General features: G+C 43.2%; 1 long non-coding RNA gene across 1 annotated transcript; it reads right to left on the bottom strand.

The window, feature by feature from the left end:
* Nucleotides 1–27,413, bottom strand: LOC120112176. The gene is made up of 2 exons (XR_005513681.1): nt 27,131–27,413; nt 1–294 (listed from the first exon to the last, which is right to left on the bottom strand). It is a non-coding gene; the product is annotated as an uncharacterized LOC120112176 (long non-coding RNA).
* Nucleotides 27,414–27,898: the final 485 nt, after the last annotated feature.

Raw genomic sequence — 27,898 nt, forward strand, 5'->3', positions numbered from 1 at the left:
TTCTAGAAAGGTTTTCAATTCATTGTTCACCAACTACAGAAAGGAAAACAAGTGATGTGAACCATCTACATGCACCACAAAAGAAAAAAAAACATTTAGAAAATAAATACATGGATTTTGTTATGCTAATGAACCCCAAAGTGATTGCCATAAGTGATAATTAAAATAAACATACAGGAGGCCATTCCAAATTTAAAGAGATCGACGTAGCAGACCTACCAAAACTTTTAGTGAAATTGGCTGCTGACTGATCCCTTTGCAATTATGAAGAACATGACCCTTTCTAAAATGGACCTGTTCAGTCAAAAAAAAGATTACAATGAACCTGACGTCGCAATTTGTCTTGTTTAATTCAAAATCTAGGGATAAAACGACTTTATCTTTCTTAAGTGGAACATGGGGAATGCTTCAACTAATTTCGTTTTAATCGTGCAAGATAATAAAATCTTTTGGACCAAATGATGCTCAAATTCCTTTATAGGCTGCCATAAAATGTAAACTCAACAGAGTAGCACATACATGAATATAAATAGATCTGATAAAGAAAAATAACCCAAATTTGTACAAAGTAATAGAGTGGCAAAGCAAAGCAAACAAATAACAAGAGACCCCCTTGAGGACTCAAGTTGTAAACAACATTATCCATATTAGTTAAGGTTGTTCTTTTATAGGACAATTTAAAGCAATATGGAAGAGACCCTCTCTTTTCCTGTTCATGCCATATCTCATCCTTCAATATGGCAGAATATTCTCCTATGATACTCTTTTTCCCCTGAACCTCCAAAAATATAGCCATATTAATGACTGAAATGGCACCTTTATTGGCCTTTAGATGATCAAAGTAGATTTTCATCACTTTGGCCTGCCTTTCGGAGTTAAAATGCCCCTAAATGGTTTAGAAGATGGTGTTAAATGTTCCATAGAAAACCAAAATGACACCTTATGAAATTCTGTGCTCCATATGAGAATCATATAATTAAGATGCCCTGCAGGGCATCAGTTTTAGAATTCAACTTAATGGCTCTAATGTTTATTTATTAATGAACTTTGTTCTTAGATATTGATATTGCTATCGAATAAACAAATTAGCATAATACATAGTAACTAAATTACCGATAGTTATTTTTACATATTTACATTTCGCGCTAAAAAGTGACTAGTGAGCTAGCATGGCATTTCTCAAACTTCGCTGGAAACGATTTTAAATTCGATTCTGATGCAGAACTCTAAACTGTCACGGGAGAAGTGGCTGCAACGGTGATGAGTCGACCCGAAATGGTTGTGGCTGCTGTAAAATAGAGCGACTGAGGAAGAGGAAGAAAGAAGAGGAGGAGAATGAGAGAGGAAAATAGGTAGAGAGGAAGAGAGAAGAGGGAGAAGAGGAGAGGAGGAAGAGAGCAGGGGAAACGTGGGGGGGGGGGGGGGGGAATTGTTAAACCTTCATTTACCCTAATCAACATAAAAATTTCCTATAAATAGGGCCTAATAAGAACAATTAAAATAAACCCCCCTTACACAAAATAATTCCCAATAAGCCCAAACTACACAAATAAAGTTCAACAATAATAAAGTTGCAAGCAAACCCAGAAATAAAAGAAAATAAATGCAAATAAAATTGGGGACTAAACGGCAAGGTAGTCAGCTCTGATATCCCCATCAACTGCCATAAGTTGATGCAGAACTGTCACGGGAGAAGTGGCTGCAACGGTGATGAGTCGACCCGGAATGGTTGTGGCTGCTGTAAAATTGAGCGACTGAGGAAGAGGAAGAAAGAAGAGGAGGAGAATGAGAGAGGAAAATAGGTAGAGAGGAAGAGAGAAGAGGGAGAAGAGGAGAGGAGGAAGAGAGCAGGGGAAACGTGCGGGGGGGGGGGGGGAGGGGGGAATTGTTAAACCTTCATTAACCCTAATCAACATAAAATTTCCTATAAATAGGGCCCAATAAGACCAATTAAAATAAACCCCCCTTAAACAAAATAATTCCCAATAAGCCCAAACTACACAAATAAAGTCCAACAATAATAAAATTGCAAGCAAACCCAGAAATAAAAGAAAATAAGATGCAAATAAAATTGGGGACTAAACGTCAGGGTGGTCAGCTCTGATGTCCCCATCAACTCCTCCTGGGTGGGAGAAGCTCGACTCCGTCGAGTGCAGGTCTGGCCGGCTGTCGTACTGCTCCGGAAGGTCAGAATCAAGGCGCTGCAACTCGGCTCGCGAAATTCACGTCACATCCGATTCGAGTCGACCTTTCCACCGAACAAGGTAACGTTGGTAGCTTCCTCTCCTGGTAGATATAACCTGCTCATCTAATATATGTTCTATATGTTCTCTGCGTGCATGAAACTTTGAAGGTGGAGGCTCAATAGCAGGTGTTGGGTCAAGGTGATCAACAGAGGCGGGTGTATCAACAAAAGGGTTAGAAGAAATGAATATGGACCTTTTGTATGAGACTAAATCTTCAATATTAAATGTCGCACTAATCCTATAGGCTTCAGGAAGATCTACAACATAAGCATTCAAACTGATTTTCTTTAAGACTTTGAACAGTCTCGCACTACGAGATTGTAACTTTTTGAACGTTCTCGAAGAAAGTCGTTCTGGACTAATTCTCACCGTGACAGAATCTCCTATATTCAACTCTTTATAACGTCTGTACAAATCAGCAAGGGATTTATATTTTAAGTTATTAGAGTGAATACGTTTGCTGATTTCCTGATGCAATGAATGCAAGTGTGATGCAAATGATTGTGCAAACTCAGAGACTCTATGTTGATGAGACATGAAAATCAAGTCTATGGGCTGCCTAGGTTTATATCCATTCACGACTTCGAAGGGACTCATGCGTAAGGACCTATTGACCGAACTATTATATGCAAACTCGGTGGTTGGTAATATTAAATCCCAAGTCCTAGCATAGGCCGACGAAAATTTTAATTTAGTGCCAATCATGTGCCCAAGAATTTTTCTAAAGGAGCTCACGAATCTAACATCTCTATCAGATATAATAGATTTTGGAAGGTCAGGAGGTCTAATGACTTCATTGAAATAAAGTTTGGCAACTCTAGTCATATTGACATCTTACCATGGGATCGTGTCACTAGACATAAAATCTAAGAGGTCGTTCAGCCTAGGAATGGAAAAACGATACTTAACCGTAATTTTATTGGGGGTGAGGAATGTGGGTATAGCACAGGAGCTCAGACTCTCACGAACATATCCTTGGGTGAAAAGTTCGTCAACTTGACGTTTCAGTTCAGTGTGCTCGTTTGGGTTGAGCCTATGATGAGAAAGATTGGGTAAGGATGCTCCGGAAACGAGATCAATTGCGTGCTGGATATCACGTGTTGCCCAGATAGACAACCCAAGAGGGGGGGGGGGGTGAATTGGGTTTTAAATTAATTTAGATATTTAAAACTTTAAGGATGATTAATTAAAAACTCTTGCAAGTTATTTAATTAATGCTAAGTGCTGTGAGTGATGTGAGAGGAAGAAGAGAAGAGACAATCCAATGCAAACACAGAGTTTTATAGTGGTTCGGAGCTACCCCTTGCTCCTACGTCCACTCCCCAAGTCTCTCTTGGGAATTCACTATAACCCCCTTGGATTACAGCTGGTTGTTTTGCAAGCTCACAACCAAACTTGTTGTTTTACGAGCTCACAACGAACTCGGTCGGTTTTCCCAGGCTCACCGACTAGAACCAACCCCGATTGTTTTTCCGGGCTCACAATCAAACCCTTACACACGTTGGTTTTAACTTGGCTCACCAACCAACCTTAATCCCCTTGATTCAATCCCCCGATTGAACCAAGTAAATACAAGTTATAGACAGAAAGAAAAATAAGCTTCTCAAAAGCAGATATAAAACAATATAATCAAAGAGGAGTTTAGAAGCCCTCAAACGCTTTTAAGCTGAAGAAGAGGTAAGGCTTCTTGAACTCCGGTCTCCTCTTGAATGTGTAGTCGACTTGAATGCTGGAGGAGAAGGCTTTAATTGCTGGGAAGATGTAGGTGGAGCTGTAAATGCAGATCTTCCCTTTTTCGTTGAAGAGCACGTTGCAGAGCTTGAATCCTTGATTAGTTGGAGTGGAATGACTGTTCTCTGCCTTGCTACAGTCTTCTGTGGCTATTTAAGCCAACCACCATGGAAACTAGCCGTTACACTGCTTTTTCTGCCCGTTCTGCACACTCTGCGCAGCCTGACAATATGACCGTTGGTGGGTTGGAGTCGACTCGCGCGATCAGGAGTCGACTCGGCTGTAGCGGGAGTCGACTCAAGCTTTTCCGGAGTCGACTCGGCAACTGTTCCAAATTTGAATTAAAGTTGCCGTCACGACTGGGAGTCGACTCGTCTTGACCCGGAGTCGACTCGCCAACTTCTGGAGCTGACCTGGCAATTTTGGAGTCGCCTCATCCACAGAAGTCCGTGGATCCAATTTTGAATTTTGTCCATTCGAGTCGACTCGACTGTCCTTGGAGTCGACTCGAATCTCAGAGCCCGAACTCCCGATTCTCTGTCTTTTGGCTCATCCAGTCTTGGAGTCGACTCGAACTTCCTTGGAGTCGACTCGGCTCTCAGTTTCCGAAAGTTGGTCTTCTGCCTTTTGACGTGAAGCTTGTCTTGGAGTCGACTCGAGCTGTCTGGGAGTCGACTCGAATCTCAGAGGCAGTAACATGGTTTTCTGTCTGTCATTGGTCGCACAGTCTCGGAGTCGACTCGCGTATTGCGGGAGTCGACTCGAATCTCAGAGTCCATAAGATGCTCTCTGACTTTTTCTTTGTGTACCGCTGAGAGTCGACTCTTGCTTTCTCTGGAGTCGACTTGCCAACCATCGGAGTCGACTCGCGTTCCACTGGAGTCGACTCGAATCTCAGACTCGAAAACTGCTCTCTGACTTTTCTTTATGTACCTCTTGGAGTCGACTCTTACTACCCTGGAGTCGACTCGTTGACCATTGGAGTCGACTCGCGCACTTCAGGAGTCGACTCGTTGAAGGTTCTGAGATGAGGCTTTCTGTTCTTCTTTCTGTTCTCAGTCGGAGTCGACTCGTACTAGTCTGGAGTCGACTCGAGCTCGTGCCAGTGAACTTGATACGCTTGGAGTCGACTCGTGATACTCGGGAGTCGACTCGAGTCTCAGACTTTGGTTCAGCAGACTTCTTAACTTATCCAAAATACTATGAACCAAATCTAGAGACACTTGGACAGGATTTTCACTGAAACACTCAATTGAATTCATTAGTAATCACAAGATATACTCAAATGCTTTGAGCTCATCAAAATCAAATGGGGTTTTAATCAATCACTCCACAATCTCCCCCTTTTTGATGATGACAAAACTTTGAGTATATGTAAAATGACTTGCTCAATAAATAATGAAATAAAATCCATAAATGAATTCAAATGTCTGATAATTTAATTTATCCAAGTTTGAAAGGAGTGAAACAACAAATTTCGGAGTTAAAGCTCCCCCTTTCATTTGGAATTATATAAGCCTTCATATTATGCAATCAATTGTTTGGCTTATATGTCATTAATGATTTAGCTTGATTAAGATTCAGATTCTCCCCCTCAACATATGCATTCAACTATGTTTTGATTCTCTGAATTTCCTTTTAATGCTTTGAAGTTTTTGAACTGAATTTTTTGTTTTTAGAGGGAAAATCTGTCAATTTGTTCTTGAGTAGGATTCAGCTAATCTCCGAATATCCCTTGAATAGATTCTGGAGATTACTCCATTAGGAGCCCCAAAAGAGAGATAATGAGCCTCGAGGTACCGAATCCACTTAGAACAAATTTGTGTATGTTTTTAAGAGTTTATCTTTTTATTTATTTTCATTGATTTCTTTTACATATATTTTTTTATTTTTCTCCCCTTTTACACATTTTATACATATTTCTCCCCCTTTTTGTCATCATACCAAAAAGGAGGTAATCAACCACAATCAATGGTACAAACAATCATCAAATGGCACATAATTGAAGATAAGATGTCTACTCATTGTATTGATATGAATTGAAGTAGATTTGAGCATACAATAAGTAAAGTAAAACAATACAAAACAGAACTCAAACACATCTATGTCTTCCTCGAGGATGAAGCTCCCCCTCTCGAGGATGCATCTCCTCCTCTGGAGGATGTGGCTCCTCCTCTCGAGGATGGTGCTCCTCCTCTCAATCGGCTCTGCTCCATGAGGAGGGTGACTGCATCTGTGACATGGCCAAGCTGTGTGATGATAGACGTGGTGGCTCTGCTATGTGTAGTGGAGAGCTCTGTCACCGACGCCTGAAGCCCAGTCACCGATGTCTGAAGTGCGTCCAGCTTGTCGATGAGTACATTCGCCAAGCGCTCGGCCCCCTCGGTGGTGGTGTGCATGTCACGACCTATCTCCTCTCGCATCTGTCGAGTGGAGCTCGTGACCTCACTCATGCTGTGGAACTGGGCCTGGACCAAACTCCGGACATTGTAGATCTCTTCCCGTACATGAGCCGTCATGTCAGTCACGGCTGTCAAGGAAGGGACCAACTGAGAAGATACGGGTGCAGGAGTGGGAGCAGGCACCGCACCTCGGAGCTCCCGAAGCAGCTCATCCCTCACCTCTCTGACTATCTCCTGTCGCAGCTCCCGGAGCTGCTCAGGATCAATCCGGACCGCCATAGAGGGTGGTGCCGAGGAGGAAGGTCCGGCGGAGGTGGTAGGAGCAGGAGGATTGGATGGAAGTTCTGGATGGTCTGGAAGGTCTGGGTAGTCTGAATCGGGCTCAGGACTGGGTGAAGGTCTGGTGGTCTGAGCGGTGAGGGTAGACTTCCTAACCCATACCCCCTCTCTCTTCCGAAACCCCATCCTGTGCATGGTCCCCGTACACAAGCGATCTGTCCATCGCAATGCACGAGAGGGTTCCCTCTCAGGAATGGGAATCTCGTACTCCCTAAAGAGAAGAGTAAAAATCATGCTGTATGGGAGGGTGAGCCTAGGTCTATCTAGGGGCTCACACATATACCTATATATGAGTTTGGAGAAGTTGACCGGGGTGTCCTGAAGAATGTAAGACATAATAGCTAGGTCCCTCTCATTTACAAAATCAAATCTTCCTGTCTTAGGGAAGATGGACCTGGACAGAATACTCAAAAGGATTCTCACTTCAATAGGAAGTGAGCTAGCAGATACCTCGTCTAGGGGGGACTGAGGTGGATGCCCTAAGACGACCGTAAGGGCCTCAACTCTATCCTCAGGGTGTGCGGGAGCCACCCCTACTAATGGAAGGTGGAGGATGTGGGCAATGAGATCCTCCGTGACACGCACAGGGACACCTACTACTGTGCCCTCGATACCTCCATCTCCCCGATGGACGGTACTATAAAACTCTTGAACAAGGCCAGGGTAAGTGGGGAGATCCAAAGTGAGGAAGTACTCTAGGCCCTGGGCTCTAAGCCTATCACCTATGGTGAACCCTTCCCGGGAGAGATAGTCAAAGTCGACATACCTCCCGGTGGTGACGGCCTTCCCGGCCAACGGCCTTGCGGGAACCGCCCTAGGCGGGGAACAAGCCGGAGGTGGTTGCCTCGCGGGATCGTGCCGCGCCTTGGAGCGCCGCTCGGGACCGGCCTCGGGACGGGACCTCTTCCTAACCACGGTCTTACGAGGCATCTTGACCTAAACGGGAAGAAACACCTAAAGGACGGAGAAAGGTCGACGGAGGAGACTCGGAACGGACCGGAGACGACCTAGGAACGGACGAAAACCCTAAGAACCGGTGAAAAATCGACCGAACAGAGGTTGGAGACGATCGGGGACGACCTAGGAGTCGGCTCTAGGGCTTTTTGAACAGTGGCGGCTTGAAAGAAAAGTATTTGCGAAACGACAAACCTAGGGTTAAAAAGTCGGATCCCGACTGCGAGTCGACTCCCCTGAGTCGCGAGTCGACTCGACCTCGAGTCGACTCCAGAATATGCGCGAGTCGACTCTCCTTATGCGCCTGTAGACTTCGAGTCGACTCCCGACAATGTGCGAGTCGACTCCCCCTCAGCTGCCATCTTTGCGAGTCGACTCCCGCAAATGCGCGAGTCGACTCCCCCTTAGGAGCCGGCTCTGAAACTTACTCGAGTCGTCTCTAACCTTGGCACGCACCTAAAAGTCATGCTATAACCGTGCCAAATGAGGGAAAATCACCTAATTGGGATCTGATTTGATGATCATTGAATAGAAACTCTATTTTAACCGCATTCTAATCATCAAAATCAATTAATCTAGTGGAAACTCCCACTAGGATGGATCAATCACTCCTAATCCCCTCCTAAGCACGCTAAACCTCTCTTCACTTAGGGGTTTTGTAAAAATATCTGCTAATTGATTATCAGTACAAACAAATTGGAGTGTCACATCACCATTCAATACATGATCTCTTATGAAGTGATGTCTTATCTCAATGTGTTTAGTTCTTGAATGTTGAATTGGATTTTTAGTTAGATTTATGGCACTTGTATTATCACAATTAATGGGAATTTTATCTTGTTTAATGCCATAATCTTCTAATTGTCGTTTAATCCACAAGATTTGAGCACAACAACTCCCGGCTGCCACATATTCAGCTTCTGCAGTGGATAATGCAACCGAGTTTTGTTTCTTGCTAAACCATGAGATTAGGTTTTCTCCTAGAAACTGACACGACCCGCTGGTACTTTTTCTATCAAGCTTACATCCAGCGAAGTCTGAATCTGTGTACCCTATTAAGTTTAGGCTAGATTCTTTAGAGTACCATAGCCCTATGTTCTTAGTTCCTATTAAGTATTTAAAAATTCTCTTAACTGCAGCTAGGTGTGATTCTTTAGGATTAGCCTGATATCTAGCACACATGCAAACACTAAACATAATATCAGGTCTACTTGCAGTAAGATATAGTAAAGATCCTATCATACCTCTATAAAGTTTTTGATCTACAGATTTACCTGATTCATCTTGATCTAATTTGCATGATGAGCTCATGGGGGTGCTGATTGATTTGTTTCCTTCCATATCAAACTTCTTGAGCATCTCCTTGACATATTTTGCTTGATTGATGAAGATGCCTCCTTCAGATTGTTTGATTTGAAGCCCGAGGAAGTAGTTCAGCTCTCCCATCATGCTCATCTCAAACTCACTCTGCATCAAATCAGCAAACTCTTCGCAGAGGCGATTGTTAGTAGCACCGAAAATGATATCATCAACATAAATCTGTACTAATAGCATCTCCTTATTTTGCTTTTTCAGGAATAATGTTGTGTCTACATTTCCCCTAGAGAATTCATGTTCTAATAGGAATTTACTAAGTCTCTCATACCATGCTCTAGGTGCTTGTTTTAATCCATAAAGTGCTTTGTTCAGTTTATACACATGATTAGGGTATTGATGATTTTCAAAACCAGGAGGTTGTTCTACATACACTTCCTCATTAATATACCCATTTAAAAATGCACTTTTTACATCCATTTGAAATAGTTTGAAATCCTTAGAGCATGCATATGCTAATAATAGTCTAATAGCCTCAAGTCTAGCTACGGGAGCAAAGGTTTCATCAAAATCTATGCCTTCTTCTTGATTATAACCCTTTGCCACTAGTCTAGCCTTATTCCTTATAACAATTCCATTTTCATCTAGCTTATTTTTATATATCCATTTTGTACCTATAATTGGATATTTAGAAGGTCTCTCTACTAGATCCCACACTTTGTTTCTAGTAAATTGGTTTAGTTCTTCTTGCATTGCATTTATCCAATTTACATCATTTTCGGCTTCTTCTATATGTTTGGGCTCAAAGTGTGAAACAAAAGCTAAATGGTTATTTAGATTTCTAAGTGAAGCTCTAGTCCTAACCGGTTGAGATGGATCATCTAGAATGAGTTCCTTAGGATGCCCGTGAGCATACCTCCAAGCTTTTGTTAGCCCATGATCCACAATAGCCTCTTGGCTTGATGATTCTCCTTCAATCAACTTTTGATTATCATCTTGTAATCCCATCTCATCTATCTTTTCCTCAAGTATTTCAACATCATCATCAAAATTAACTTTCTTACTAGAGGAGATGTCACTAGAGTCATCAAATACTACATGTATAGATTCTTCTATGACTAAGGTTCTTTTATTAAATACTCTATAGGCTTTACTAGTTGTAGAATAACCTAAGAATATTCCTTCATCAGATTTAGGGTCAAATTTTCCTAGATTATCTTTCCCATTATTATGCACAAAACACCTACATCCAAAAACATGAAAATAATTAACCTTTGGTTTTCTGTTTTTCCACAGTTCATAAGGTGTTTTCTTTATAATGGGTCTCAATAGAACTCTATTTAATATGTGACAAGAGGTATTAATGGCTTCTCCCCAAAAGTACTTAGGGAGGTTACTTTCACATAACATAGTTCTAGCCATTTCCTCTAGTGTTCTATTCTTCCTTTCCACAACTCCATTTTGTTGTGGTGTCCTAGGTGCTGAGAAATTATGGGTTATCCCCTTTTTACTACAAAATTCATCAAATGATTGATTTTCGAATTCGGTACCATGGTCACTTCTAATGGCTATGACTGAAGACTCTCTAGCATTTGTTACTTCCTTATGGAACTTCTTAAACACAGAAAATGCTTGATCCTTATGTGCTAGGAACATGACCCATGTGTACCTAGAGTAATCATCTACTATAACTAGACCATATTTATTTCCACCTAGGCTTGTTGTTCTAGTTGGACCAAATAGGTCCATGTGTAATAATTCTAGAGGCCTAGAGGTAGAGACACATTTTATGGATTTAAAAGAGTTCCTAGATTGTTTGCCAAATTGACATGCTTCACATATTTTGTTCTTTTCAAATTTTAATTTTGGCAAACCTATCACGGAGTCTCTTTTAACTAGTTTAGTTATTGTGTCCATGCTTGCATGACCTAACTTACGGTGCCATAACCAACTAGCATCATTATCTTTAGTTTCATTTACAACTAGACATTGGTTATGTTTTGCAAGATCTTCTAGGTCTACAACATATACATTTCCACGTCTAATTCCTTTAAAAACTAAACTATTATCATTAGGATTTGTTATAATGCATAGTGATGGTTTAAACATAACATCATATCCTATATCACATAATTGACTAATGCTTAACAAGTTATGCTTAAGACCATCAACATATCTAACATTATCTATAAAAGTAGAAGGGGTGATTTGAACTTTACCAATACCAATGATATGACCTTGGTTGTTGTCTCCAAAAGTCACAGCACCTCCCTTCTTAGCTTCAAGGGTGAAAAATTGATCTTTATCACCCGTCATGTGCCTTGAGCAGCCACTATCCAAATACCAGCGGTTTTTGTTGACCTTGGCTGCAAGACACTCCTACACAAGCAAATCATGTCATCTTAGGTACCCAAGTTTTCTTGGGTCCTTCATGGTTAGTCAAGTTGGTTCCTTTTGGAACCCATACCCTTTTAATTTTCCTTTTTGTTTTACTTTTCCTATAGTCACATGCATTTGCCTTATGTCCTATAGTTCCACAACAAAAGCAGGTTATTTTCTTAGTTTTAGTTTCTCCAGCTTTAACAAAGAAGTTACTAAGAAGTTTTTGTTTATTTCTTGGTTTATACCCTAAACCCGCTTTATTAAATACTGCTCGTTGACTATTTAGTATCATGTTTAATTTTTCAGAACTATATGTAAATTTTTCAACTAAGGGTTTGTATTTGTTAAGTTCTTTAGTTAGTGTTTGATTTTCTGCTTTTAGATCATTAAGTTCTTTTGTAAGATCCTTATCTAAGGTTTGTTTATATTTTTTAAGTTCTGAAAGTTCCTTAGTTAGTTTTTCATTATCTTTAGTTAAGGTGTTAGTCTTTTGAGTTAAAAGTTGGTTGCTTGTTTTAAGTTCAATATTTTCTTTGGTGATTAAGTCCTTATCCTTAACTAATTTATCGTATTTATGTAGGTATGATTGATTAGCTATTTTCAGTTCTTTATTCTTAAGATTTATAGCCTTATATTCTACCATTAACTCATTAAATGCATCATAAAGTTCATCAAAAGAAAAATCAAGATGCGTATCGGAAGTTACCTCGTTTTCGTTGGCCATGAAGCAGAAATTGGCCTTCTCTTCTTGTTCATCATCTGATGAGGAGGATGATGAGTCGGAGTCGGATAGTGTAGTGACAAGAGCCTTCTTCTTCTTGTACTTACTCCCCTTCTTCAGTAAGGGGCACTCTGCTCTTATGTGACCCGGCTTCTTGCACTCGTAACACCCAATCCCCTCGTTTTCCCTTTCCTTACCTTTGTCCTTGCGGTAGAAATTTGAGGGGCCTCTCCTTTGATGATAGGACTTCTTGTGGTTGATGAATCTCTTGAACTTGCGCACAAGAAGAGCCTCACCATCATCTTCCTCATGTTCTTCTTCTTCACTGCTGCTACTGCAGGACAAGTCCTTGTTAGATGAAGTAGATTTAAGTGCTATTACCTTTTTCTTATGGGAGGACTCTTCTTCGCTGTGTTGCTTCATGGTTAGCTCGTGAGTCATTAGGGATCCAAGGAGCTCTTCGAGTGGAAGCTTGTTCAAGTCTTTAGCTTCTTGGATTGCCGTCACCTTGGCTTCCCATGACCTTGGTAGACAGCGAAGTATTTTCCTGACAAGATCACTGTTAGTATAGCTCTTGCCAAGGCTTTTTAGGCCATTGACAATGTCAGTAAACCTAGTGAACATGCTAGTGATTGTCTCATTAGAATCCATTTTAAATAGTTCATACTTATGAACCAATATATTAATTTTGGATTCTTTAACTTGATTCGTGCCCTCATGGGTCACTTCAAGTCTATCCCAGATCTCTTTTGCAGAGTTGCAAGTAGAGACCCTATTGAATTCATTTCTATCTAAGGCACAATAAAACACATTCATAGCTTTAGAGTTTAATTGTGCCTTCCTCATGTCATGTTCATCCCAATCCTTTTCTAATTTGGGTACCTTAACACCCTCTACATATGTGGATGGGATGTATGGGCCATTCACTACAATGGTCCACATCTCATAGTCTTGGGCTTGGACGAATATTCTCATCCTAGCCTTCCAGTATGAGTAGTCGGATCCATTGAAGAAAGGGGGTCTTTGGGTGGACTGACCCTCAATGTGAGAAGATCCAAATGGGGTTGTCATTTTGATCTTTTAACTCTTGAGTGGAAGAGTTTTTGGCTCTGATACCACTTGTTGCCCAGATAAACAACCCAAGAGGGGGGGGGGGTGAATTGGGTTTTAAATTAATTTAGATATTTAAAACTTTAAGGATGATTAATTAAAAACTCTTGCAAGTTATTTAATTAATGCTAAGTGCTGTGAGTGATGTGAGAGGAAGAAGAGAAGAGACAATCCAATGCAAACACAGAGTTTTATAGTGGTTCGGAGCTACCCCTTGCTCCTACGTCCACTCCCCAAGTCTCTCTTGGGAATTCACTATAACCCCCTTGGATTACAGCTGGTTGTTTTGCAAGCTCACAACCAAACTTGTTGTTTTACGAGCTCACAACAAACTCGGTCGGTTTTCCCAGGCTCACCGACTAGAACCAACCCCGATTGTTTTTCCGGGCTCACAATCAAACCCTTACACACGTTGGTTTTAACTTGGCTCACCAACCAACCTTAATCCCCTTGATTCAATCCCACGATTGAACCAAGTAAATACAAGTTATAGACAGAAAGGAAAATAAGCTTCTCAAAAGCAGATATAAAACAATATAATCAAAGAGAAGTTTAGAAGCCCTCAAACGCTTTTAAGCTGAAGAAGAGGTAAGGCTTCTTGAACTCCGGTCTCCTCTTGAATGTGTAGTCGACTTGAATGCTGGAGGAGAAGGCTTTAATTGCTGGAAAGATGTAGGTGGAGCTGTAAATGCAGATCTTCCCTTTTTCGTTGAAGAGCACGTTGCAGAGCTTGAATCCTTGATTAGTTGGAGTGGAATGACTGTTCTCTGCCTTGCTACAGTCTTCTGTGGCTATTTAAGCCAACCACCACGGAAACTAGCCGTTACACTGCTTTTTCTGCCCGTTCTGCACACTCTGCGCAGCCTGACAATATGACCGTTGGTGGGTTGGAGTCGACTCGCGCGATCAGGAGTCGACTCGGCTGTAGCGGGAGTCGACTCAAGCTTTTCCGGAGTCGACTCGGCAACTGTTTCAAATTAGAATTAAAGTTGCCGTCACGACTGGGAGTCGACTCGTCTTGACCCGGAGTCGACTCGCCAACTTCTGGAGCTGACCTGGCAATTTTGGAGTCGCCTCATCCACAGAAGTCCGTGGATCCAATTTTGAATTTTGTCCACTCGAGTCGACTCGACTGTCCTTGGAGTCGACTCGAATCTCAGAGCCCGAACTCCCGATTCTCTGTCTTTTGGCTCATCCAGTCTTGGAGTCGACTCGAACTTCCTTGGAGTCGACTCGGCTCTCAGTTTCCGAAAGTTGGTCTTCTGCCTTTTGACGTGAAGCTTGTCTTGGAGTCGACTCGAGCTGTCTGGGAGTCGACTCGAATCTCAGAGGCAGTAACATGGTTTTCTGTCTGTCATTGGTCGCACAGTCTCGGAGTCGACTCGCGTATTGCGAGAGTCGACTCGAATCTCAGAGTCCATAAGATGCTCTCTAACCTTTTCTTTGTGTACCGCTGAGAGTCGACTCTTGCTTTCTCTGGAGTCGACTTGCCAACCATCGGAGTCGACTCGCGTTCCACTGGAGTCGACTCGAATCTCAGACTCGAAAACTGCTCTCTGACTTTTCTTTGTGTACCTCTTGGAGTCGACTCTTACTACCCTGGAGTCGACTCGTTGACCATTGGAGTCGACTCGCGCACTTCAGGAGTCGACTCGTTGAAGGTTCTGAGATGAGGCTTTCTGTTCTTCTTTCTGTTCTCAGTCGGAGTCGACTCGTACTAGTCTGGAGTCGACTCGAGCTCGTGCCAGTGAACTTGATACGCTTGGAGTCGACTCGTGATACTCGGGAGTCGACTCGAGTCTCAGACTTTGGTTCAGCAGACTTCTTAACTTATCCAAAATACTATGAACCAAATCTAGAGACACTTGGACAGAATTTTCACTGAAACACTCAATTGAATTCATTAGTAATCACAAGATATACTCAAATGCTTTGAGCTCATCAAAATCAAATGGGGTTTTAATCAATCACTCCACATCACGCATCGGAGGAAGTGTATCTGGAAGATCCTTAGGGAAAACAGAGTGAAACTCCTCCAGCAGGGGAACTACTGCCGGTGGTTGCTTAGGGCTCGACTCCACATTGATAACCCTAGCCACGAGGGCAAACACAGATGAATGGCTTTCGATATCTTTCATTACCTCTTTCGAAATAATGATGTAAAGTGATTCATCTTTTCGTAGAGTGTCACTCTTCTTTTCAGGGGCGGACTCTCTAGGAGGCAATGAGTTCAGTATAATTTTCCGACCCTGGAACATAAAGCTACACGAATTCGAACGCCCATGAAGTGTGACGTCCATATCGTATAGCCAAGGCCTCCCTAGGATGACTTGACCTACGTCCATCGGAATGCAGTCGCACCAGATTTCATCTTTATAGGATAGGAATTGAATCTGGACGAGGCATCTTTCTGACACCGAAAGAGGTCTTATCTACCCAAGCTACTTTATATGGGTTGGGATGAGGGGTAGATTTCAGGCCGAGGCGGGAGACAACTCCGAAAGCAATGGCATTAATACAACTTCCGCTATCAAATAGGATTTTGCATGTTTTACCATTGATCTTAATGAGCGTGTAAAATAGGAAGATCCTACGCCAATCTTGTTCGGTCTTAGTCTGATTTAGAGTGCACCTAACCACATGAAACCTAGGATTTTGGTTATTTGGATTAGTGGGCTCCTTTTGGGATTCAGCCTGGAAAAACTCTAATCCGGTCTTGTCGTCTCTAAAGTCTTCTACAAAATTCTCAATGTTTGGCTCATAGACTTCTTCGACACATTCATTCGTTGGAGTCCCAACTTCTAGTTCAGTCATGAGGTAGGTTTTGGTATTACATTGGGATGCTATATGGCCAAATTTTTGGCACCTGAAACATTGGGTTTGGCTTCTAGAACGATGATTGGAACCTAGTTTGCCCTTTTCTTTATCATTTGAAGGGTTCTGGACAGGTATCGGGGATGTCTGAATTGGTGCTTGGCTAGGGCCGGGCTGGTTAGAAGGATTGGGAAGTTGCCTGGGTTGTGGGAGGTAGTTTTGATTAGGTCGGGCTCTTGGGGCTATAGGTCGAGGGTCGGTACGTCTTACTACAGGGGCTTGTAAGAAACTATCTACATCTTGAGCCAACTGGTATGCTTAGCCAAGAGTAATAATCTCTCGAAGGATTAGTTCTTTTTGGATCTCCTCGCGGAGTCTTGCTCGAAACCTAGAGAGAGTAACAGTCTCCTCTCCGATTACACCGCACCTCATGTGAAACTCCTCAAATCGTACAATGTAATCGGCAACGGTTGAAGTTCCTTGAGTTAGTTTCTGCCACCTATCCATAAGGCGTTGTCGGTAAGAGAATGACAGATACTTCTCATTCAGTTTTTCTTTCATATCCTCCCAGGTGGTGATACGAGGAAGCCTTTGGGTCTCGCGCATATGTTCAATGTTATGCCAGTACCAGTGAGCTTGCCCAATAAGCTTCATTTTAACGAACCGTAATTTTCTATCATCAGTCATGTCGTACTACTCAAAATAATTATCCAAAGCTGCTCTCCAATAAGGTACACACTCAGCTCTAATTGACCAGCGAATGTAAGGGCATCTACTCTTATGGTACGAAGTAGTCGCTCGTCAAGATCGCGCCGGTGATCAGGAGGATGTTGGTTCCTAAGGGGATGGGAAAGACCTACAGGTGGTGAAACCAAACTAAGCTCGGGATAAGCTGTGACTGGGGTTGACGGTTCAGGAGTCCTAGAATGTTGCACGAGAGCACGGATCTCTCGCTTGAATTCATCATGATCAGCTCGTAAGGCAGCGATTTGTTCCACAAGATCTTGCAGAACTCTGGAAGCCATTGTGGCTAAAGGGGTCTTAGAGTGAGTGAGGAGGTACTCCCTACCACTACGGGTTGGCATGCAAGGACTACCTAGTTGATAATGTGACATGCAATGCTACTAATGAACCCTAACTGACCAAAAGTGATGCAGGACGACCTACTAATGCAACCTACTATGAATTCAAAAATCAGCAAATTTTCATAAAAGTAATTTAAAATTAAATGTTACTAATTTGTACTTTGGTTATTTCAGAATTAAAGTAGGAAATTAGTGACTATAAGAGGTTAGGATGCAAACACGTATTACAGTCGTTTTAATCCTAAAGTTATCTGATCGACGGATGTTGAGAATTATCCTGTCGCTAAGGTGTACTAATTTAATATATAGATTTAAATGGTGAGTAGGATGGGTGTGGTAGTAGATGTTCTAGATTTTGCAGTTTGACAAGAAAATAAGTTTCAAAATAGGACTGTCATGCAAGAGAACTAGAACATAATTAGATAAACAAGCCCAAAAGAAAGAAGAACCTGTTACCTGTGGCGGATGCAGTCAACTGAGCTCACTTGGCCTCCTTTTTGATATGATGGTCTAGTTAGGATAATTCTAAGGATCCTGTTCCACACATTCTCACACAAATAATAGATAATGTAGTTATCCCCAAATCTGAAAGAGATTGGAATGACAATGATAGAAAGTTAGCACAATTGAATGCCAAAGCAATGAATCTTTTATATTGTGTATTAGATTCTAATGAATTCAATAAAATTTCAACCTGCATTTCTGCCAAAAAAAATATAGGATAGACTTGAGGTTACCTATGAAGGTACCAATCAAGTTAAGAAATCCAAGATTAACATATTAGTGCATAAGTATGAATTGTTTTAAATGGAACCAAATGAATCCATAACTGCTATGTTTACTAGATTTACTAACATTGTTAATATTTTAAAAAGTTTAGGTAAATCATATGCCAACATGGATCTTGTCAGAAAAATTTTTAGGTCCCTTCTAAGGTCATGGGAAGCCAAGATGACAGCGATTCAAGAGGCCAAAGACCTCAACATGCTTCCACAAGAAGAGCTTCTTGGATCCCTAATGACATACGAGCTGACCATGAAGCAACACAGTAAGGATGAGACCCAAAGAAAGAAGATTATAGCCTTGAAGGCCATTGCTCAAAAAGAATATGAGGAAAGCAGTGAAGAAGAAGAAGAAGAAGACGATGATGTGGCACTCCTAGCAAGAAAATTCAACAAATTCATGAGGAGAAGGAAGCCACACTTCAAGAAAAATTTCATGGTTAGAGGAGAATCAAAAAAAGGAAAAGGAAAAGAACCTATAATATGCTTTGAATATAAGAAACCTGGACATTTCAAGCAAGAGTGTCCTCTACTAAAAAAAACGTTTAAGAAGAAGAAAAAGGCTTTTGTAGCAACGTGGAGTCATAGTAAGGAGACATCATCCGAAGATGAACCTCAAGAAATGGCAAACCTTTGTCTCATGGCACACGAAAATGAGGTAAGATCTGAACCCTTCTTAAACTTTACTTTGGAAGAATTACATGATGCTGTCCATGAACTAATTGATGATTATAGAAAACTTGGAATGAAAAACAAAGAACTAAAAGCTGTAAATCAAACTTTTGTTGATCATTCTGAAAAACTTGATAAGAAAAAAGAATGTTTAATCAATGAAACTCAAAAGCTAAAATCTGAAAAACTGACCTTAGCAAAACAGAATGAAGACTTTGACTAATGAAAACTAAAAGCTAAAGAAAGAAGTAGATTAATATAAACTTATTGTAAAAAAGTTCACTTATAACTCAGAAAAATTAGAAATAATTTTGAACAATCAAAGAGCTGTTTTTAACAAAGCCGGTTTAGATTATAGGCCAAATAGCAAACAAAAGATCAGATGTAAACCCTCTCGTCATGTCAGTCACGGCTGTCAAGGAAGGGACCAACTGAGAGGATACGGGTGCAGGAGTGGGAGCAGGCACCGCACCTCGGAGCTCCCGAAGCAGCTCGTCCCTCAGATCTCGGACGATCTCCTGCCGCAGCTCCCGGAGTTGCTCTGGATCAATACGGACCTCCATAGATGGTGGAACTGAGGAGGAAGGTCCGGCAGAGGTGGTAGGAGCAGGAGGAGTGGATGGGAGGTCTGGATGGTCTGGAAGGTCTGGGTAGTCTGAATCTGGCTCAGGACTGGGTGATGGTCTGGTGGTCTGAGCAGTGAGAGTGGACTTCCTAACCCAGATCCCTTCTCTCTTCCGAAATCCCATCTTATGCATGGTCCCCGTACCCAAGCTCACTTGGATTGGCACTTGAAGTGAGCATAGGATTGTAATCTTTTTTCTAATTTTATACCCTCTTTGGATATAGATATAAAATATGTCCATCGCAGTGCACGAGAGGGTTCCCTCTCAGAAATGGGAATCTCGTACTGCCTAAAGAGAAGAGTAAAAATCATGCCGTATGGGAGGGTGAGCCTAGGTCTATCTAGGGGCTCACACATATACCTATAAATGAGCTTGGGGAAGTTGATCGGGGTGTCCTGAAGGATATAAGACATAATAGCTAAGTCCCTCTCATTCACAAAATCAAATCTCCCTGTCTTAGGGAAGATGGACCTGGACAAAATGCTCAAAAGGATTCTCACTTCAATAGGAAGTGAGCTAGCAGATACCTCATCTAGGGGGGACTGAGGTGGATGCCCTAAGACGACCGTAAGGGCCGCAACTCTATCCTCAGGGTGTGCGGGAGCCACCCCTACTAGGGGAAGGTGGAGGATATGGGCAATGAGGTCCTCTGTGACACGCAACGGGACACCTAGTACCGTGCCCTCGATACCTCCATCTCCCCGATGGACGGTACTGTAAAATTCTTGAACTAGGCCAGGATAGGTGGGAAGGTCCAAGGTGAGGAAGTACTCTAGGCCCTGGGCTCTAAGTCTATCTCCTATGGTGAACCCTTCCCGGGCGAGATAGTCGAAATTGACAAACCTCCCGGAGGTGACGGCCTTCCCGGCCAACGGCCTAACAAGAACCACCCTAGGCGGGGAACGATCCGGAGGTGGTTGCCTCGCGGGATCGTGCCGCGCCTTGGAGCGTCGCTCGGGACCGGCCTCGGGACGGGACCTCTTCCTAACGACGGCCTTACGAGGCATCTTGACCTAAACGGGAAGAAAAATACCTAGAGGACGGTGAAGGACCGACAGAGGAAGCTCGGGACGTACCGGAAATGACCTAGGAACGGACGGAAACTCAATGTCCAAATTTATGGATTCGACTGCAATAGTCCCTCGGACTCGAAAAGTGTTAACGAAAATGGCTGATCCAATAGCAGATTCCGCAGCTGCCACTGTTAGCGAAGAATCGACGGGAAAAAGGCTTGGAGACGATCGGAGATGACCTAGGAGTCGGCTCTAGGGCTTTTTGAACAGTGGCGGCTTGAGGAAAAGTGTTTGCGAAACGACAAACCTAGGGTTAAGTAGTCGGATCCCGACTGCGAGTCGACTCCCCTGAGTCGCGAGTCGACTCGATCTCGAGTCGACTCCAGAAAATGCGCGAGTCGACTCTCCTTATGCGCATGTAGACTTCGAGTCGACTCCCGACAATGTGCGAGTCGACTCCCCCTTAGGAGCCGGCTCTGAAACTTACTCGAGTCGTCTCTAACCTTGGCACGCACCTAAAAACCATGCCATAACCGTGCTAAATGAGGGAAAATTACCTAATTGGGATCTGATTTGATGATCAATCAATTAATCTAGTGGAAACTCCCACTAGGATGGATCAATCACTCCTAATCCCCTTCTAAGCACACTAAACCTCTCTTCACTTAGAGGTTTTGTAAAAATGTCTGCTAATTGATTATCGGTACACACAAAATGAAGTGACACATCACCATTCAATACATGATCTCTTATGAAGTGATGTCTTATCTCAATGTGTTTAGTTCTGGAGTGTTGAATTGGATTTTTAGTGAGATTTATGGCACTTGTGTTATCACAATTAATGGGAATTTTATCTTGTTTAATGCCATAATCTTCTAATTGTTGTTTAATCCATAAGATTTGAGCATAACAACCCCCGACTGCAACATATTCAGCTTCTGCAGTGGATAATGCAACCAAGTTTTGTTTCTTGCTAAACCATGAGATTAGGTTTTCTCCTAGAAATTGACAAGACCCACTGGTACTTTTTCTATCAAGTTTACATCCAGCGAAGTCTGAATCTGTGTACCCTATTAAGTTTAGGCTAGATTCTTTAGAGTACCACAGCCCTATGTTCTTAGTTCCTATTAAGTATTTAAAGATTCTCCTAACTGCAGCTAGGTGTGATTCTTTGGGATTAGCCTGATATCTAGCACACATGCACACACTAAACATAATATCAGGTCTACTTGCAGTAAGATACAGTAAAGAACCTATCATACCTCTATAAAGTTTTTGATCTACAGATTTACCTGATTCATCTTGGTCTAACTTACATGATGAGCTCATGGGGGTGCTGATTGATTTGTTTCCCTCCATATCGAACTTCTTGAGCATCTCCTTGATATATTTAGCTTGATTGATGAAGATGCCTCCCTCAGATTGTTTGATTTGAAGTCCGAGGAAGTAGTTCAGCTCTCCCATCATGCTCATCTCAAACTCACTCTGCATCAAATCAGCAAACTCTTCGCAGAGGCGATTGTTAGTAGCGCCGAAAATGATATCATCAACATAAATCTGTACTAATAACATATCCTTATTTTTCTTTTTCAGAAATAACGTTGTATCTACATTTTCCCTAGAGAATTCATGTTCTAATAGGAATTTACTAAGTCTCTCATACCATGCTCTAGGTACTTGTTTTAGTCCATAAAGTGCTTTGTTCAGTTTATACACATGATTGGGGTATTGATGATTTTCAAAACCAGGAGGTTGTTCTACATACACCTCCTCATTAATAAACCCATTTAGAAAAGCACTTTTTACATCCATTTGATATAGCTTGAAGTCCTTAGAGCATGCATATGCTAATAATAGTCTAATAGCCTCAAGTCTAGCTACGGGAGCAAAGGTTTCATCAAAGTCTATACCTTCTTCTTGATTATAACCCTTTGCTACTAGTCTAGCCTTATTCCTTATAACAATTCCATTTTCATCTAGCTTATTTTTATATATCCATTTTGTACCTATAATTGAATATTCAGAAGGTCTCTCTACTAGATCCCACACTTTGTTTCTAGTAAATTGGTTTAGTTCTTCTTGCATTGCATTTATCCAATTTACATCATTTTCGGCTTCTTCTATATGTTTGGGCTCAAAGTGTGAAACAAAAGCTAGATGGTTATTCAAATTTCTAAGGGATGCTCTAGTCCTAACGGGTTGAGATGGATCATCTAGAATTAGTTCCTTAGGATGCCCATGAGCATACCTCCATTCTTTAGATTACAAGGGCTCCTGGACTTCTGAAATGGGCTGAAAAAAGGTGTTGGATTGGGCCTGAAACAGGGTCTGCAGCCGATTGGGCTTGGACCGCGCTACAGTACGGCGCACGGGCTGGGCTGGCGGCCTGCTGAGGAGAGCTGGGCCAGGCCGGTCAGGCTCGGATGTGGCCTGATGCCACCTCTCGGCTGGCAGCCTGGCACACAGGGGTGTCCCTGATCGCGGATGAGAGCTGGATGGGAGCGGCTCGGATGAAGTCTCGGCGACGGGCGCTGCAAGCGGTCCGTCCGGAGTAGGCAGCGGCCGACGACGCACGGCGGCAGTGGTGGAGCACGTGGGTGCGGGGAAGGAGGCAACGGTGGTGGCAATCGGGCGGTCGCGGGAGCGGCGGGGATGGGGACGGCGACGGCGAGGCGGCACGGCTCGGTGGGGAGGGAGAAGATGGGGCTCGGGCGATGGCGGATCTCGGCGGCGGCAGGAGGCGGCACGGCTCGGTGGGGAGGGCGAAGATGGGGCTCGGGCGATGGCGGATCTCGGCGGCGGCAGGAGGCGGCACGGTTGGAGGCGGCGAAGGCGGAGCGGCACGGGCGGAGGAGCTCGAGTGGGATGCTCGGTGGCGGTGTTCGTCGGCGGGGAGGCGCAGGCGGTGGGGAAACACCGTGGATGAACGGCAGCTCGGCGTAGACGGCGTCGGTGGCGACAACGGCGGAAACCCCTAGGGTTTCTCCTTCATCGGGAACAGAGGTAAGTTTTTTTTTTTGGGACATGTGCAGGTCATGTGATCCTAGGGATTTTTTTTTCCGCGTGCAAGGCACATGCTATTTTTTTCTTTTTTTTTCTTTTTTTTGAATCCGGGCTATCGAATTCGGGTTAACGAGTTTAGGCCTTACCTGTTAATCCTTTCTTCAACCTCCCGATGGGTTTGGGAGGATACACCGATCCCTGCGGTGGCGGTCGCGGGATGGGGCGGCAATCACGGGCGGCGGCCGATCACGAGCTCCGGCTGGTGGCGGCTGCGGACTTTTGGTGACAGACGGCGGCCGGCGACGGGTTGTTTCCACGACGACAGTCTTCTTTGCGAACCTGGTGCAGGCGGCCGGTGGCAGATGCGGGTGGCTCGGGTGGGGTGCTCGTCGGCAGAGTTCGACAGCGGGGAGGTGGTGCGATGCGGGGTGGTGGTGACCTCGGGCGCGGTGACGGGTGGAAGGGGAGGAGCAGCCGCAGGGGTTTTCCCTTTTTTTTTTTGCTTTTCTGGTGAGCACCGGGAGAGAGAAGCACGCGAGTCCGAACGCTTCAGGAGGAGCAGAGGGGAAGGCCGCGACGCTTAGGAGGACAAAATGGCTAGAGGAAAGACATGAGAGAGGGGAAAGAAAAGAGCTGGATCGTGGCTTTGGCAACAGGGGCAAAGCCGAGGCTCTGATAGGAAGTTGATGAAGAACTGTCACGGGAGAAGTGGCTGCAACGGTGATGAGTCGACCCGGAATGGTTGTGGCTGTTGTAAAATAGAGCGACTGAGGAAGAGGAAGAAAGAAGAGGAGAATGATAGAGGAAAATAGGTAGAGAGGAAGAGAGAAGAGGGAGAAGAGGAGAGGAGGAAGAGAGCAGGGGAAATGGGGGGGGGGGGATTATGAAACCTTCATTAACCTTAATCAACATAAAAGTTTCCTATAAATAGGGCCCAATAAGAACAATTAAAATAAACCCCCCTTACACGAAATAATTTCCAATAAGCCCAAACTACATAAATAAAGTCCAACAGTAATAAATTGCAAGCAAACCCAGAAATAAAAGAAAATAAAATGCAAATAAAATTGGGGACTAAACGGCAGGGTGGTCAGCTCTGATGTCCCCATTAGATTCTTTTTTCTATCTTTTTCCTTTTTGAGCCAGAAAGTTAATTCTAATGCTTCATGGGTTTATGCTCTTGTTTAGTTTGTTAGCCATGTGAGCCTTCGTCGAGCCACTAATCATGCTAAGTTTGAGCTGTTCAAGAAAGACTTAGTCAATTCTTTAGCCTCTTGCTTACAACATGAAGCTATAAATTTTCAATGAGCAGAGAATTTGAGCTAATATTCTTTTCCTTTTCTGAGTGAAGCTTGCATAAGCTCCAATTTGTTGCTTCACTTATGATAATTTATCCCGTCGAAAACGTGAAATAGTTTAAACCTCTATTTCTTCATCCAATTTACTCTATCTGATGCAGCTAACAAGGTATATTTGTTCTCCAACCACATACAACCTTCATAATATGAAAGACTTCTATGTCTATATCTCTATGTATCAAACCCATCAATCCGAAAGGAAATGGACCTCCCCAAAATTTTTAGGAGTTACAGAGCTAGAATGCAAGGATGGATAGTAGTTAGACATACATGAAGGGGATTAAGGAATGGCCAAGCTCAAGCTGCTGCAAAAGGGTTGCTACTCAATGTCATCATGAAACAAAGTGTCATATGATTGCACCAGCCAACCAGAAGTGTACATATACTTGAATAACATAAATTTGTGTATGTCGATCCATACTGCAATGTTAGTTTATTATGAAAATGATTAATCTGACCCTATTCAAGCAAACGCCCTCTCACTCAAAAATCAAAAAAAAGAAAACAAACACTTCTGGCTCAAGAACCAGCCAACCTAATTCCAATTGGCTCACTCTTCAATCAAATGTTAGGTTCTTTCCACTTCCATTCCATCAGACATGACCACGATAGCAAGATATGATTGGAATCTTAAAATGGGTAGCAATATCTAAAGAACAGCATCCTAAATGATGCCCTTTTAGGAAACAACCCTCCGTAATCCCTCTTCCCTTCCATCCCACTTGTGACACGAATGGGAGTCCGCTCCTTCAAAGTTTTTGTAAAGAAAAGGCATGGGACTAAATGGACCTGGCTGCATGCATGTGTGCTTGTCGACCACCTCTCCTTTTTCATGCCCATCCAAAGGATCTTTCAGCGAGACTTTCGAAGGTGATTTTCCCCAAGCCATTTTTGGCTTGGGCAGTCCTCTATTCTATAACACCTTCTAAAGGATGCTTCTCATGCACTAGCTCTCCACCCAAAGCTTGTGTGCTTGTTCTATTTGGTCCTCTCTCTCTCTTTGTGTGTGTGTGTGTGTAGACATGGGGAGACAGCCATGCTGCGATAAGATTGGATTGAAGAGAGGTCCATGGACAATGGAGGAAGATCAGAAGCTCGTCAACTTCATCATGAATGAGGAGATACATTGTTGGCGACTCGTTCCAAAGCTTGCTGGTATCTCTCTTTCTTTGGTTAGAAATAAGTTTTATGGAAACTAGTCTATACAAGGCTTAAATGAGGGAGATTTATGAAAATACTACTTGGTTGGTTGCTTGTTGTAAATTCTATATGGAAGTTGATAGATTGTTGACGTCTTGTTCAAAAAATTAGAACTCTTTTTTGGAAAGATCTTTTTGGCATGAATGAGAATTTAGACTCACTAGTTTCCATAAAATTACAAACTCAGAAAAAACAACCATGATGCATGCCTGCATTTATGTGTGCACCTCTGGTTGCTTGCACATAATTTTGAGTTGGAATTAGTTTAGAGTAATTATCTAATAAGATGATGTGGTGTTGCCGCCTTTTCACAGAGGTTTGATCCGATGTGAGAAGAGCTGCAAGCTAAGATGGACTAATTACCTTCGATCTGATCTTAAGAGAGGAGCATTCTCTGAGGATGAAGAGAATGAAATTGTCCAACTCCAATCCTGCCATGGTAACAGGTCTCCTCCTTTGAAATTCTTCTCTTAGTCTTTATCTCAATTACCATATTATCTTCTTGAGGCACTAATCATTTATATAAACACACCGGTAAGGAATGAAGCATGTCGGTCGCCGATCTTCTTCGCATGACTAAAGGATCTTCTATGCATTGTAGGTGGTCCAAGATAGCTTCATACTTCCTAAGCCGTACCGATGATGAATTCAAGAACCATTGGAATACTCAAATCAAGAAGAGGTTGAAGCTCCTTGTTCTAGACCGTGTGACCCACAATCCCATAGAACATCTTGCAAAATATGACAGCTCAAGGAGTGACAGTGTTGCAGAATCTAATCCCTCAGAAGTCCAAGAAAAGAGCCAAGAACATTTGATGAATGATGAGAAAGTCCTATTTGGCAAAAATAACACGATCGTTTTGCATGATGGGATGTCATGGGAAAGTTTGGATGTTGAAGAGATGAAACCTCAGGCCAACCCTTCAAGCAGCTCCAGCACTTCATTCTCCATCGATGACACTAGTCCTTGTAAGAACAGGCCCCCAAAAAGGGCTGAAGCCGGCAGGCCCAGCCGACTCCAGCGTGCGTGATGAGGGCGGAGACGTCGCAGCAACTCCGCGGCCTCTTGAGTGGCCACGGATTCCGCTCAACCGCCGCGAGCATCGCCGTCGTGAGCGGGCCATGACCGTGGTGCATCGCCTTATAAAACAACAGAGAGAAGAAAAGGGGACTCCAAATCTCATCACCTCCCTCACAGAGCCTCTTTCTTCTTGTTTCTCCCAGGGATAGGCTTTTCCGAACCCCCAACCGGTGCCGTCGGAGAAAGTAGCTGCAGCTTCTCTCCAGAGCGAGATAACTCTAACCCTTGTTTTATTTTTACCCGATGTTAACAAGACTAAAGAAAGAAGAATCAGAGATAGAGAGGGGAGAGACGTACCTGGAGTCGTCGGCGTCCAACCCTCAGCCACAGGCACCTCCCGGCTCGGCCGCGGGCCGTGGGATGCGGGATGCCGACGCGGCCACGGGCCGCCGAAGCGGCCCCGGGCACGGCCACGGGCACGACTGCAAGCACGGCCACGGGCGTGACCGTGGGTGCCGCAGGCCGGCCGCCCAACGCCATCGGCCGTTGCCAGTCCCTCCCGAGCCTCCTTGCCTCATGGGAGGAGAGGAGAAGAAGAGGGGGAGGAGATCGCGGTGGAAATGGAAGAAGAAATGGAGAAGCTTCGGGAAGGAAGAAGAAAGGAGGAGAGAGGAAAAGAAAAAGAAAAGAAAAGAAAAAAAAATGGTGGGCCATAGTTGAACTTAAATGTGAAATTGGGTTATTGGATTCAAAGCCCAATATTCCAATTTCAAACTAGAAAATCCGAGGAAGAAAGGACTTCAATAGCCATGGGCCGAATTATCGATGTAGGCTCGTAATCAGACTGGGCTCAGTCCGAGCCTAGTAGTTGTGAACTCAAAACTACTTGGGCCTAAAGTACACAAACCTTAATAGAAGGCTATTGGGTCCAAACCAGAAGATAAAATTGGCTCAGACTTGTGCCACAAACTGAATCAGACATGAATCAAATATTGAATCAGGTCTGAACCAGAAGCTGACCTAGACCTGAACTAGGTTAGGGACCTAAGAATGAAATTGAGTTCTATAGTTGGGTTGTAAACGGATTAATTAAGAAAGAATGTAAATAAATGAAATTGAACATGC

The sequence above is a fragment of the Phoenix dactylifera genome, chromosome 10 (genome assembly GCF_009389715.1).
Source record: "Phoenix dactylifera cultivar Barhee BC4 chromosome 10, palm_55x_up_171113_PBpolish2nd_filt_p, whole genome shotgun sequence".
Lineage (NCBI taxonomy): Eukaryota > Viridiplantae > Streptophyta > Magnoliopsida > Arecales > Arecaceae > Phoenix > Phoenix dactylifera.